General features: G+C 38.4%; 1 protein-coding gene across 4 annotated transcripts in view; it reads left to right on the forward strand.

Moving 5' to 3' along the window:
* LOC150083310 (uncharacterized protein C2orf42 homolog) overlaps positions 1-14068 on the forward strand; it is a 191033-nt gene that overhangs the window by 113057 nt on the left and 63908 nt on the right. The window lies entirely within an intron of this gene.

Consider the following 14068-nt stretch of genomic DNA (forward strand, 5'->3'; position numbering starts at 1 on the left):
ATCTGTCCTACAATGGAATATTATTCCCACATTTGGAGCAGTGCCCCCAAAACCTCTTTCAGGCTTCTCCATTCAAAAGAGGGCAGTTAGATTAATTAATGATTCATCTCTAACAGAGTCTCTTCACTCTTAGTTTCATAGATGTTCTGTTTCTGCTGCATGCCCTTTCCAGAGATATTTCAATGGGCGCTGTTCTTCTGAATTGACTTCTAGAATCCACCCCCCCCCCTCTTCCAAACTAATCCAAACAAGTGATGTAACCAGTTAACATCCATTTACTGGCCTACTTCAAATTCACAGAACCAACTTTTCTTTTTCTTCATTTATTCCTTCAATTTCCATTTTCTGGAAAATCCTCCCTTCACATGTATTTCTTGAAAATTAAAATCTGCAAAAATTAAATCTAATGTCAACAAGTATCTTCTTTCATCTTCTCAACTTTCAATCCAGGCACAGTACTAAGCACTCTAGGTTCTAATACCTTTCGTATTAGGTGTTTAAAAAAAAAAGTATAGAATTTTTTGTCCTGGACCTACATCTGTAAAAAATTAAATATGTAATTAAAGGTGTAGGTGAACTTTGACACATCATTGTCTTATTTTATGCTAAGTATGCTATTAATCTTTAGCAAATTGAAGCATGTAGGAATCTTATTTCAATTAAAGCAATTTTGTCAGTGTCATGGAAGTATGTAGTGTATGTATATAAATAGACTGATGTAAGAGTAATATGTAGTAGTGACATGGCATAGTGGTTTCCCACACCTGCACCATAGTACTTTGTGGAGTAGTACAGAACCTGTGTAAAAGCCAGAAAAAGTGTAACGTCTGGTTTGTGTCAGAGTAGTGTTTATATTCCGTTGTGTCTCTGGCTTCTTGGCCGCCAGGCCAATTGACTTGAAGTGGATCAATGGGGAAGGCAGTCCACTTATGGGTAGGGGATGGAAAAAAGGGGTTAAAAGTCACAGGAGCAGGTGCCCCTGTGTGAGCACCATTGTCCTTGCGCTCTCTGAGTAGCCTGCACTCTGGGGAGTGCCAGCATGGCTCCTGCTAACCCTTATCAGATTAGTATGGCAACTTGCCTTTGAAATCGTGCACTTAGGGTGCTTGCATTATCCTACCCCAGTCGGGTTTCACAGGGATGGTGTGTTCTGTTTTTTCCTGAATTCTGCAAGTCTGGTTCATCTTGAAATGAATACAGCCTGGGCATTGCATGTTAAGGCTAGGTATGTGACCTCTTCCTGTAGTAAAGTAGACTCCTGATTGTGTGTGCGTGGGGGGTGGGGTTTCCTTGTATCTCTGAGGAATTGAAGTCTGGTGTTGTCGTAAGTGGGACACTCATACATAAGGTGTTGCCCTGACTCCTCTTCACCACAGTGGCAATATGGGTTATTTTCTATTCCCATGGATGTCAGTTTTTGCTGAAATGGCCCATAGCCTGTAATCAGGAAGGTGACTTGCAATTCAATTGAGTACCATGGGGGAGGCTTTGGGAATGCACAACTTATTGATGGAATAAACCTTTTGGTGATTGCTCCTTTCGCCGTCGTATCCTATCTTTCTTGTTCAGAAGTTTTGTAAGTGGTTCTTCTTCTTTCCCATTTAAGGTCATTTGCATGGTCCAACTGCAGATTCAACAGTTGCATTGGGACTTCCTTCTTCAGGAACTGGAAGAGACCTCTCTTAACTTCCAGATAGGTAGGTAACCTGCAATGACTTCTGACATGAGGGTGCTGGCAGTACAACAACATGCCCTGGCAATCGATAGTAACAAATTTTTGAATGGAATCAAGTTTGTGCTTGTTTCTTTCCAGGATTGCTTTTTACACCAGATGGAGACTCTGTAACGTATAATTGGGATATATCCTACCTTATAAATTAGTGATAGAGCTTTATTCTTTAGGCCCCAATCTGCCTTATCATTGCAGTGTATTTTTGGATTTTAGCTGACAGGTATTTTAAGTGGGGGTGGAAGAATAAGTTGGCATCTAGATACAAACCCAGATACTTGATTTCTGTGTAGAGACAGATCGGAGTGTTGTTAATTTTCATCACTGGTGGTCTTCGGATTTGGATCTTTCCTTTTGGAAGTATTGACTTTGTTTTTTCGCCGGAGATTGATAGTTTGGCCCAGTCTTGCAGTTTTCCCAGTGCAAAGTTGGCTTGTACTTCCAATGTAGCTCTTGTATCAGAATGAACAGCTGGTATGAGGTCATCAGCAAAGGCCAGGGGCTTGACCTCGCCGAGATCTATCTCCAGGAACTTGTCCATGACAATGGACCAAAGAAATGTCCAAGGACCGAGCCCTGGGGACAGCCTCGTAGTATATTTCTGGTAACTCTTTGATATTTGGTGTTTACCTGCACTGCTCTATTACTGAGGTAGTCTTTATATTGTTATAAAAACTGCTGGATGCCTTGGCCTGCCAAAGTCTTCAAAAGATGCTGGGCCACCATAGTCAATCTAAGGCCCAGCAAAGTCCATCATTATGGCTACTAGAGAGTATTTAGATTCTGTCTCGGTAGCTGGGGAGATTAATCTGCAATAGCATCTTCAGTATTGCATCCTGTTTTGAATCCAAATTGATACAGGGATGGTAATTGTTGCTCTGTGTAGTATTTGGTGAGACAGAAGAGCAGAAATCTTACTTGGAGTTTGGCCAAATCAGAAAGTAGGGCTATTGGTGTATAAGACATTGGGATTTGAGGTGGTTTTTTTAGGATTAACTTGAGTGTTGCAACTTTTCTGAAGGCAGGAAAAGTTCCTTCAGCTAGGCATCTATTAAATAAACTTAAGAGAGTTACAGGATAGTGTTCTGCAAACTTTCGTCCAGCAAGTCCAAGCCTGGGGTTTTACCCTCCTTCGTTTTGGCCAGAGCTAAATTCATCTCCAGGGACTTGAAGGGCAGTTCACTGGTATTTGGTATGCATGTTCTATTTTTATCAATGATTTCTTGTTGCTCCGTTGTCAGTGCTAAATCATCAGTTGGTTAGATGTTGTCCATTATGTTGTTGAAAGAATCAGACCAAGAGTGCGTCGAGGTTCCATCTGGCCTGAGTGGCAAATATTTCATTTCTGGAAAGTTTGTTTGTAGCAATCTGGAATACAATGCTCCATGGGTTGCCATTTACAACTGTAACTAGAGTTTGCCATGACCCCTTACATGTACATAATTTTTTGGAGTGTGCATTTCTTATCACACAGTAAGCCTCCCATGCCGCAGCTACCGCTCTGGGGGAATGGTCAATCTGAGCTCATTGAAATGTCTTCCTGGCTGGGTGGACTCTTCTCAGATCTTGCAAATTTGCATTCCACCAGGGGACTGTGTACCTGTATGATCTTCTGTGCAGGAAGCATCACAGGTGCTTCTGATGGCAGTTGTTATCTTGGTAACTCATTCTTCGGGTGAGAGTGTAATAGAGGTAGTGGACTGTCTTCTGGGAGAATCGGCCAGTTCCTCTTGGAATCGGTGCCAAACCGATTCATTCGGTGATCGCTCTGTGGTCCAATGTTGTCCATGACTCTTGAACAGTTCAGTTGATCAGTTTACTTTCGATGTCAGGCATTGCTATAGTGATGTCAATTCTGCTCTCCCAGAGGCAATTGCTGAAGGTGGAGACGTGACCTGGACAATTCAGTATCCACAGACCAGACAAAATGATGTAATCTTCAAATCTTGTACCATTTCTGGTTGGTGTTCTGTCTGGAGTTAGGCTGTGTCAAACTGCTGAGCAGCAGTTAGCGTCCATGCCTATTGGCAACTACCCACCTGGGAGGAGATGGAGTGCTTCCTGGATGATGGAAATTGCAGTAGATGTGGAATATAGATTTACTGAAAATCTATATTCCATTTATAACAAACCACAAACAGTAATGTTACTGTTTGTAATTGCTTCACAACCAGTAACATTACTAATTATTCAAGTTAAAAACGGTGATGGCCCAAAAGCATAATGAAAAATTATATGTATACAGGGTGATTCACTACCAGTGCAACAAACTTGCAGGAGGTGTAAGGGGCCAAAGACGAATCGGAATCACATAGCATTGCAGGGTCCAAAATGCCTTTGTCATGCGGTAGAGGACGTTGAACGGGAGGTCGCGTGAACAGCGATCCCGCTGGAAGTCAGCATTTGCGAACCATTTCTGTTGAAGAAACCAAGTAGCAAAAGTCCTCCGGAGTGGATAATCCACAGGCTCCAATGATTGGACGCGTTGCAGATGGTATTAACTCATTTGGTTTGTTGACAGTATCCTCCATACAGTGGATTGGGAAATACCCAATCGTTGGACTATTGCTCGAGTACTTGTACTCGGATTGCCTTCTGCAAGATGTAGGACATTCTCCTCATTGTCTGCCGTCCTCGTCGTTCGCTCTTGATTCATGGTACCTCTCGTGAAACAATCAGTCTCGCGTAACCTTCTGTGCACATGTGCGAAAATCGTATGATGAGGAGCATGCCTGTGCGGGAAATGTTCCTGGTACAAGCGCAGAGCGGCGTGTCCGTTACAGTCCGCAGCTCCATACACGAGGTGCATGTCGGCCAGTTCAACATTTGAATACTCGTCCATCCTACTGCCTCGGGAACCGGTTCGCAAATGCTGACTTCCAGCGGGATCGCTGTTCACGCGACTTCCCATTCAACGTCCTCAACCGCATGACGAAGGCATTTCGGACCCTGTAATGCTATTTGATTCCGATTCGTCTTTGTGCCCCCTACACCTCCTGCAAGTTTGTCGCACTGGTAGTGAATCACCCTGTATAAATTGCTGACTGAAAGTAGTGCAGTAACAAGAATATATAACAGGGACATCAGAACAAGAGGGAAAGGGAATAGGGCCCTCCTTCAAATATTGATAGGGCATTGCCCTTTTGCCATTTTTCATTGCTTTTCTATTCCCACTGCTTCTCTTGAAGTGGGGAGAAGCTACTGGATAGAATGGTTTGGGATGAAATGTGTTGTGGGTAAAAAAGAGTTTAGGGAACATTGTTTTGGCAGCATCTTAATTGTGGCAAGGTGCAGCTTGTTGCACACGTTCACTGCCTCATCTAGACAGTGAATCATTTATGAATCACTCATTTATCCGTAGTCAGTCCAAATTATAATGAATTAAATATAGTGTTTTGTGTTTTGCTGCATTTTAAATTTAGTGATTTTAGGGAGCAGCAAATTTGCATAAAATTTTGTTTCAGATTAGGGAAAAAAGTAACAGAAACCTAAATATCTGCTACATTTTTTTCTGCTTGTCGTTTGAAGACTTTTCAGTGGTTTGTAGAGGCTCACTTGTCCATTTAAGATAATCCTTGCTCTGACTGCCCTTCAATTTCAAATACTGGTAACCCTTGTATAACCCGGTAGCTATGTTCCTATAAAATGTCAAGTTGTGCGAAACCGTGTTATACAAGACTAAGAAAAAGTACAAAAAGGTTTACATTCCAACAGTTAACAAAAATACACTATTTCATTAACAAAATGTTAAAAAACTGATTAATTTGGGTTTGTTTGCCTTTGCTTGATAAATATTTGTGAATTTCATCATATGGAACTAAGATTTTTGATTCTCCCTTTTGAACTTTGGGCTCCTTTCATTCAGGAATCTGCATTCAAAAAATAAGATTCTAATTGCTCGACTAACTTTATGCCTTCCCATATTCTTTTTAGTGTAAAATTTTAAAGTTCAGAATTTTATCTGCGCTATCATACTGAATTCATTTGGTTTTATATTCCATTTCCGTGCCATTTCCACCAAATCCGTTTTGCCAGCCTCTTTCTGCCAGTAATTCTTGAACGTCTTCAGTAATCATATCTTTTTTTTATTTTTATTAGGAGCATCGGCAACTAAGGCCATATTACTCTGTGTGTATTGTCTATAAATTGCGTGTGTCCTGAGGTTGATTTTCTGTTTTGCTGGACGAAAAACCTGAGTTTCCGGGAGAGAAAACATGCTACCCTCACCTGAGCCCGACTAACTCAGCCACGTTGTGAAAAAGACCCATAAAAATTCCTCCCGTCATTAATGGGATTCGAACTCAGGTCTTTTCCACCCAGTCTGTGGAGGAGAGCGATTCTATCAACTGTGCTACCCACAAGGACTTCAGTGTCATATCATCAAAACCTTCCCCTCCTACTGACGGTAGAAAGTTCTACTATCGCACTGATTCTGTTTTCTGCCAGTTCGACCATTTTTCCTGAATGAGCTGACTCTGGCCGTACATCTTTCCACACGCATTTAATGTTGATGGTTTTACTTCTCTCAGCAATAAAGCTATGATTCTGGTACAGTTCACAACTGAGAAATGTTTACATGCCTCCATTACTTCAATAGATTTGGAATCAATTTTTTTCAAAATCCATTTTAATGATTTTCTAATGTAATGAGTTTTAAAGGTGGATATAATGACTTGATCAGATGGCTGATTGAGAGAAGTTGTATTAACCTAATATAACTTCAACGGTTGGATGACTTAAATCTTTTCAATGGCCTGGTGTGCTGTCCAATAGTAATAAAACTTTGAAATCTAGATTTTGCCACAATTCCAATAGCACAGAACGTAACATGAGGATTACCCAACAAAATAAAATAGTGATTTCTCAATTTTTTTTTGACTAGCGAGTCAACAGCGGGGATTCAAAAAGAGTGGAAATGTTGAAAAATGACATCCAACATAATAGCAGGCTTTTCCCCGCAGAAAAGCTCAAAAATATCCTGTTATGTGAGGTTTACCGAAATTCTCTAACTGTGTTAGAGTGAAACCGTGTTATACGGGGGTTTCCTGTACCTGTAATTCAATTGCTTGTGTTTGTCACCTGACTAGGAGGGATCAATATTTAACTGTTTGCAAAGTTGCTAGTGAAAATTGCTGTTTCTTATGGGATGTCAGTCAATTTTGGAATTACAGATGGGTTTTTTTTTTTTAATCGGCGGCCATTGAACCCTCTGGATTGGTCTAGGTTGGAAAGAGCCTTCCATAACAAATAATAGCATTATTTATTTGTTATTTCTCTAGTCTGTGTTGAATATCCGCTACCAATTAAATGCCGATCTCCAGGTAATTTTCCAGTGGAGCAAAGACAACTTAGCATCCATTCACAGTTCAACACCAAATTCAAACTATTGTTTTTCTCATTTATTTTTTTGCTTCTGTTCCATGAAACAACTTTTCTCCATATATGTATTGGGAAAATTACAACTTAGCGAAATTTAAGTCCACCATGAAGTTTTTCTAGTTTTTCAACCTTCAGCCAATATGTGGTAATTTTTAGGGAATCACTACAAAAGAAAAGTGGGTTGCAGATTATAAAATGTATGGAGATAGTCCACATTACAAGTATATTAAGAACCATATTTTGTTTCCTAAATTTACCATTTTGCAAAAGTGCTAAAAAGTAGTTTACTGCTTTGTATTTTTAGCCTAGCACCAAAATTTATTTATTTTTTATTTTTTTTTTGTAATTAAACATCTTACTTTAATTTCACATTAAAATACAATTCTAGATTTAATTCTCTACATACAGCAGATTTAAATCATTGTTCTTTTACTAGATGCCACATTGATTCAGTAGTAATGTTAGAAATAAAGGACAGTATTCATTACTCATGGCAGAAATGTTTCATGTTAGAGATATAACTTAAGAAAAACTAGTGGTTCCATCTATAGTAAAAAGATGAAAGAGTATTGTCATTTTCTACGCTGATCAATACATTAACAATTCTGTCAAAATACTATAATATCACACATTACATTTTAAATCTTTTCTGATTTGATTGTGTTACATTATATACCATAAGTTTATTTTGTAAGTATCCTTATCTATTTTTATATGGTTTTATTAGCTGAACGTCCAGCTTATTAGGCACAGTCCTCTGTTATAGTATAGCAGTTTTGCCGCCTGTCACTCATTTGGACGGATCTCAGTTTGATTCTCATCTATGAATAGAGAAGTTTCTGAAGTCCTCTTCAACTAAGTACAGCCATTGAAGTCCTCTTCATTGGCTGTACTTAGTTGATGTCAGGTACAGAGAGTAGGGTCCATCCCCACCCCTTGCAAGTTATTCCAGGCATTTCCCATACAATATGCATATTGGCTTAAGAACATACACTTGTATAGACATAATACACAACCGCACAATATGGTCTGTCACTGATATGCCTAAACTTTACAACAACTATAAGGCAAAGCTGATTATATCACCTAGATTGTAATCAAGTGCAAGTTTGTGAACACAGCCATAGACCATCTGTAATCTGCATCAACTGGCCAGATAAAGCTGTTTTTGCTAGGCCCATGGAATGGGCCTAGCAAAAACCGTTATTCTCAATAGATCCAGAGAATTATTGTAATCGGGGAGAAGTCCTAAATCAGATAACACTTCAAATAATCTTGCTACTTTCTGATTGAGTGTTTTTTGCTCTGGCAGAATTTACCATCAGGTAAATTCTGCCAACCCATAAAACTATTTGCTGTGAGGGAATGTGAATGTCCCTTCACAGCTAATAGTTTATAACTACTGGGATGATAAATTAACATCAAAAGTGTATGCCATTAGATCAATTTAGCGTTACACAACTTATAGATTGTGTTATACACTTTTAATTACAAACTTTATAGTCCCAAAAAGCAAGATTTTTTTGAATATACAGACTATGAATTCAGGTGCTTCATTTCATCTTTAAAATTACAGTCGAACTTGGTTATAACGAGCATCAATGGACCAACAATTTCCTTGTTATAACCGTTACTCGCTATATCAGTGATGGCAGAGACGGGGAAACTCATGGGGCCGTTAAACAATGAACACTTTATATCAGTGGTGAGTTAAAATTCAGGTGCTTCATTTCATCTTTAAAATTACAGTCGAACTTGGTTATAACGAGCATCAATGGACCAACAATTTCCTTGTTATAACCGTTACTCGCTATATCAGTGATGGCAGAGACGGGGAAACTCATGGGGCCGTTAAACAATGAACACTTTATATCAGTGGTGAGTTAAACCTACCTTCTATTTTTTTTTTTTTTTTTTTTTTTTTGAATTCTGAATAACTTAATAAAAAGATAGATTCAAAAAAACAAAAGAAATATTAAAGAGAAAAAAAAAATAATATAAGTACAGTATATACCTACATATTATTTGTATTAACACAATTTCAGTTAGTCTTTATTTATGAATCTTAAAATTGATATTTGTTTTAAAGATTTCACTTTGATATTTCTTGTTTCCCCTTAAAACGCTCAACACATTGTCATTACTTGCCTCATTTCCTTCAAAAAAATTGACAGTGTGTCCATAGCACCTTGAGCTTGTGAGATTGTCGGCACTGATTTTGATTCAGTTTCAATTGTCATCATATCATCATCACAATCATCGTCTTTACCATCGTTGTTATCGTCTTTGTTGAGCACAGCATCTACATTGCCACTCTCTGTAGGAAGACCACTACTTAATAAGTTGTCATCGACTCGTACAAATTCATCGATGTATCAAAACCTACAACGTTGTTACATAGCAACTATTCAGATAATGGTAAGCAGATTTTTCTGATTTCTTGAAGCAATTTGATATGGTTGTCAAAGTAATGTTGTTCTACGCATCACTCAACAAATTTATAGCATCTAATATCGACATATACTCGGTAAGTTTCTGTTCTCTTTGACTGATCAGATATATAACCAGAAATCTTTTATAAAATCCTTTCAAACTCTTGATTACACCTATGTCCATTGGTTGAAAAATTAATGTCGCATTGGGAGGCAGAAACACTAGCTTAATGTTGGACAAATTTTGAACCTGGGAATGTGCAGGACAGTTATCAACTAACAATAAAATATTTTTGTTCTTTTGAATAGCTCCTTATTCCAATCATTTATGTATTCCCGAAAAATATCCAAAGTAGTGCAATCCACAGGAAGCTTCCTTATGTTTTTGAAACACCAAGGTTTTAACGATTTTTGATAACCAACAGTTTTTTGACTATCAAATAGTTATAGAAATTTCTTAATGTTTGACTCAAATTCTTTTTTAAATTTGAGTCAAACAGTTTTTTTTTTATCAGTTCCTGTCATATCAGGTGTCAAATTATAAAAAAGCCCTCTTTCGTCAGCGTTGTTGTGATATTAGTAGTAATAGAGGTGTGTGATGCAAGCGTGTGAGCTTATGTAGCATCAGCCAAAAAAAAAAAAAAAAACAGTTTCACACAACCATTCCCTCTAAACGTTTGTCTAGTTCCTGCTTGAATTTATTTAAGCCATCAACTTCCACAACGACAGATGGTAGTTTGTTCCTGCAATTAACCACCCACTGGCTAAAGGCAAATTTCCACACATCTATTCTACAACCGTCTTTCCTCAATTTGAATTTGTGCCCACGCAGGTTCATAATCTGAGCAAACGGAAGAATCCCATCAGAATTCAGCATGTTCAACCCATTCAAGGCCGTATACACCTCAATCAGATCACCTTCCAGGTGCCTAGTCTCCAGCCACTGCATTGCAGAACTTAAGCCTTTCTTGGTAAAAGAACCCGTTCGTTCCCCTTGCCAGTCTTGTTGCTCTTATCTGTATGCAGTACTCAAGGCCTGACCACTGCCTTATACAAAGGTACAACCACCTCCTTTTCCCTTCTAGCAAAATTCCTGTATATCATTGACAATACCCCATGACCTGCTCTGGCAGCCTGTCTGTATTGCTCAGAAAACTTTATATCTGACTGCACAATCACTCCCAGGTCTTTCATTTTCTACCACCCTAAATGTAGTACCACACAGTTGATAAGTTCCTCTAGGGTTACTTCTACCCATATGCAGTACTTTGCATTTGTTAATGTTAAACTTCAGTTGCCACTTCTCAGCCCATCTGCCCAAATTTTCTAGATCCTGTTGCAGTAGTACAACTGTTGTAGGTCTTCATCATTGAAATCTTTCTTGATTTTTGCCCAAACACGGTCAATCCATTCATTTTCCATTATTGGATCTGCAGATTGAGATTCTCCATTAATATTTGCTTAAACAATGTTATGTTGGTTTTTAAATTGATCCAACCAACCGTTGTTACACAAAATCGTCGTGTCCAAATTGTTTAGCAAATTTTTCCACTTGAGCCTTCAAGGTTGAATCGTCTATTGAAAATCCAGCACTTCTTTTTGTGGTGAACCATTGACGCAATGCTTCATCAACGTTTGTAACCTCACACTTTCCAATTTTTTTATTTTTTTATTTTTTGTTATGCTCTTTTCCAGTGCTAATATGTAAACATCTTTATTCTTCCACAATGTCAATACACTTGAAGAGGACAAAGAAAACTTTTTACACACTTCAACATTTTTTGCACCACGTTCTAACTCACGAATAATTTCAAATTTTTTGCGAATTGAGAGACACGTTCTTTTGTTAGTAGACATGTTTCCAAAGGACGGGTTCGTTTCTAACTGATTTTACCTTAAAATGATAAAGTGATCTGCATACAAAGCTCTTAGAAGCCCGAAATGCATACAAAGTTCTTAGAAGTCCTGTTTCCAAAATTCTTAGAAGACCCAAAATAAATTTATGGTTCAGTGAATACAAGACAATCTGTAAATAGGGTAATGCGACAAGCGGAATGCCAATGCGATAGCCTATCCCCTGAAGGACAAGGTCATAAACCAGCCGCTAATCTGATGCAGGTGGTCACAAAGCTAAGCCGCCCTTTTCATTTTCGTCTATTCCAAGAATTGAGTTTTTTCGACCAACCAAGCAATTAAGAATGTTTGCATAGTTACCAAAATTTGTTCGTATATCCATGTAGTACGCTCGTTATAACAGTGAGCGATTGTATGGGAATACGCTTAAATTAAAATCATTATGGCTTTTTGCTCGTTACAGCCGTAACCTCATTATTTCCCTGCTTATTATAACCAAGTTCGATTGTATTTTTAGGCACATGATGCGAGATAGCAAGCTTATCACAGCCAAAAAAAAAAAATCTTCTAATTTCACCAATCCACTCGCTCCAAACATTTGTCTAGTTCTGTTTTGAATCTGTTTAAGCTATCAACTTCTACAGTGACAGGTGGAAGTTTGTTCCAGCTATCAACCACATGCTGGCTAAAGGCAAACTTCTGCACATCTATCCTAACACTGTCTTTCCTCAATTTGAATTTATGCCCTCTCAAAACAATTTACTATGGGCAGAACACTGAACCTGAGGTACTTACTCGACTAATAACGTTTCTCCAAGAAGTGCAGTGCCCATTTTACGAGCTAATAAGTTAATGGTTTTTTTTTGTTTTTTTTTTTATCAGAGTACCCGCATGCCTAAAGTTTTTTTTTTCATGCTGTAATGAAAATTGAATTAAAACCCTATCATGGTGACTCTGACTAACTTTTTATTAACTATTACCCATCTGTCTCTCACACTCTTTGATACCTGAGGCTTATGCCTGCTGCCATGATGATTAAATGCAAGGTACTTCATATGGGGTGGCAGTAATCCCAGATTAATGTACCAGCTGTGTGGTACCACACTTGGGGCAGTGGAGAATGAAGAAGACCTGGGGGTAATTGTGCAGTCACATATGAAGTTCTCTGAGCAGTGCAGACAGGTGGCTAGGACAGCTCATGTGTTTTTTGTCAATGATATATGCAGGAATTTTGTTGTATTACATGTACAGTAATTAACAGATTCTCGGCTTAATCGTAAAATTCTTTTGACATGATAGTTACCTTTAAATGTTTAGACGTTTCAAATGATAGTCTTCGCTAAAGTCAACATGGTATAAATGTAACCAGACTTGCAGTAGCAATGTCGGACGGTTGCCAAAAGATTCCAAAATTGGAGCACTGGATAACATACTTTAAAGCTATTCACGGATTCGCCGTTATTCATTACTATATAATGTCTCTTTTGGAATTAGCAGACAAGAAAATTTGTAAAAAAACAGTTGTGGTTTTAAGTTCTGTCTAGAACTATTTTTACTTTTACCGATTTTTTAAACATTTATCACTTAAGTTTTGTTTTTTTTTTTTCTTTTTCTTTTTTTGCCGCTTACAATCAATTTGAAACAATTTAAAATTGATCTGTCGTAGAATATCTCACAAGGTCATGACTACAATATTTAGCTATACAGCAGAGATACTTACTTACTCCATGGTACTGCAGTCCTTGTAGAACCTTGGCCTCCTCAATGATTTTTCTCCAGCTGTCTCTTTCCCTGGCCATTGTTCTCCATTGTTTTACCCTAAGCTGTTGTTGATCATTCTCTATGTCATCCACCCACCTCCTTCTTGGTCTTCCTCTCATTCTTCTTCCTCCCAGTTGCCCTTCCATTGCTTTCCTTTGCCATCTGTTTTCCTCCATTTGTATCACGTGGCCTGCCCATCTAAGTCTTGAGCTCTTTATCACTCCCACTATATCCTGTTCTTCATACAGTTCCTTCAGCTCTTGGTTTGTCCTTATTTTCCAATCTTCCCCGACTTTTACAGGGCCAAAGATTTTCCTTAATATCTTCCTTTCCCACACATTTAAAGATTTTTCATCCTTTTTATTAAGCACCCATGTTTCGCTAGCATAAGTCACGATAGGTCATACCACTGTTTTATATAACACTAATTTTGTTCTTCTAGAGAGCAGCTTTGATCAAAAGTGTTTCTGCAGGGAAAAGTAGCATCTATTACCAGCCAGCAGAGATAAGAAGGTGATTATCCCTTTGTATAAGGCAATGATTAGGCCACATCTTAATACTGTATACAGGCTTCTAGCCTCAATTTAGGAAGGATGTAGATCTGTTGGAATGGGTGCAGAGAAGAGCAACAAGATTGTTGAGCAGAGTAAAAGAGTGCTTTTACCACGAAAGGCTTCAGTTTAGCAAATTGCAGCACCTAGAGAGTAGGCACATATGAAGAGATCTAATTGAGGTGATTAATTCCTTAAATGGATTGAGTAAGCTCAATACTAATGGAATCCTTCCTCTAGCTCAGACTATGCTCATGAGGGTGCATAAATTAAAATTGAGGAAGGATGGTTGCAGGTTGATGTTTGGAAATTTGCCTTCAGCCAAAGGGTGAGAGTTGGAACAAGCTCCCATCTGGTGTTGT

This window comes from Mastigoproctus giganteus, chromosome 7 (assembly GCF_048544385.1).
Source record: "Mastigoproctus giganteus isolate SK-2022 chromosome 7, ASM4854438v1, whole genome shotgun sequence".
NCBI classification, from domain to species: domain Eukaryota; kingdom Metazoa; phylum Arthropoda; class Arachnida; order Uropygi; family Thelyphonidae; genus Mastigoproctus; species Mastigoproctus giganteus.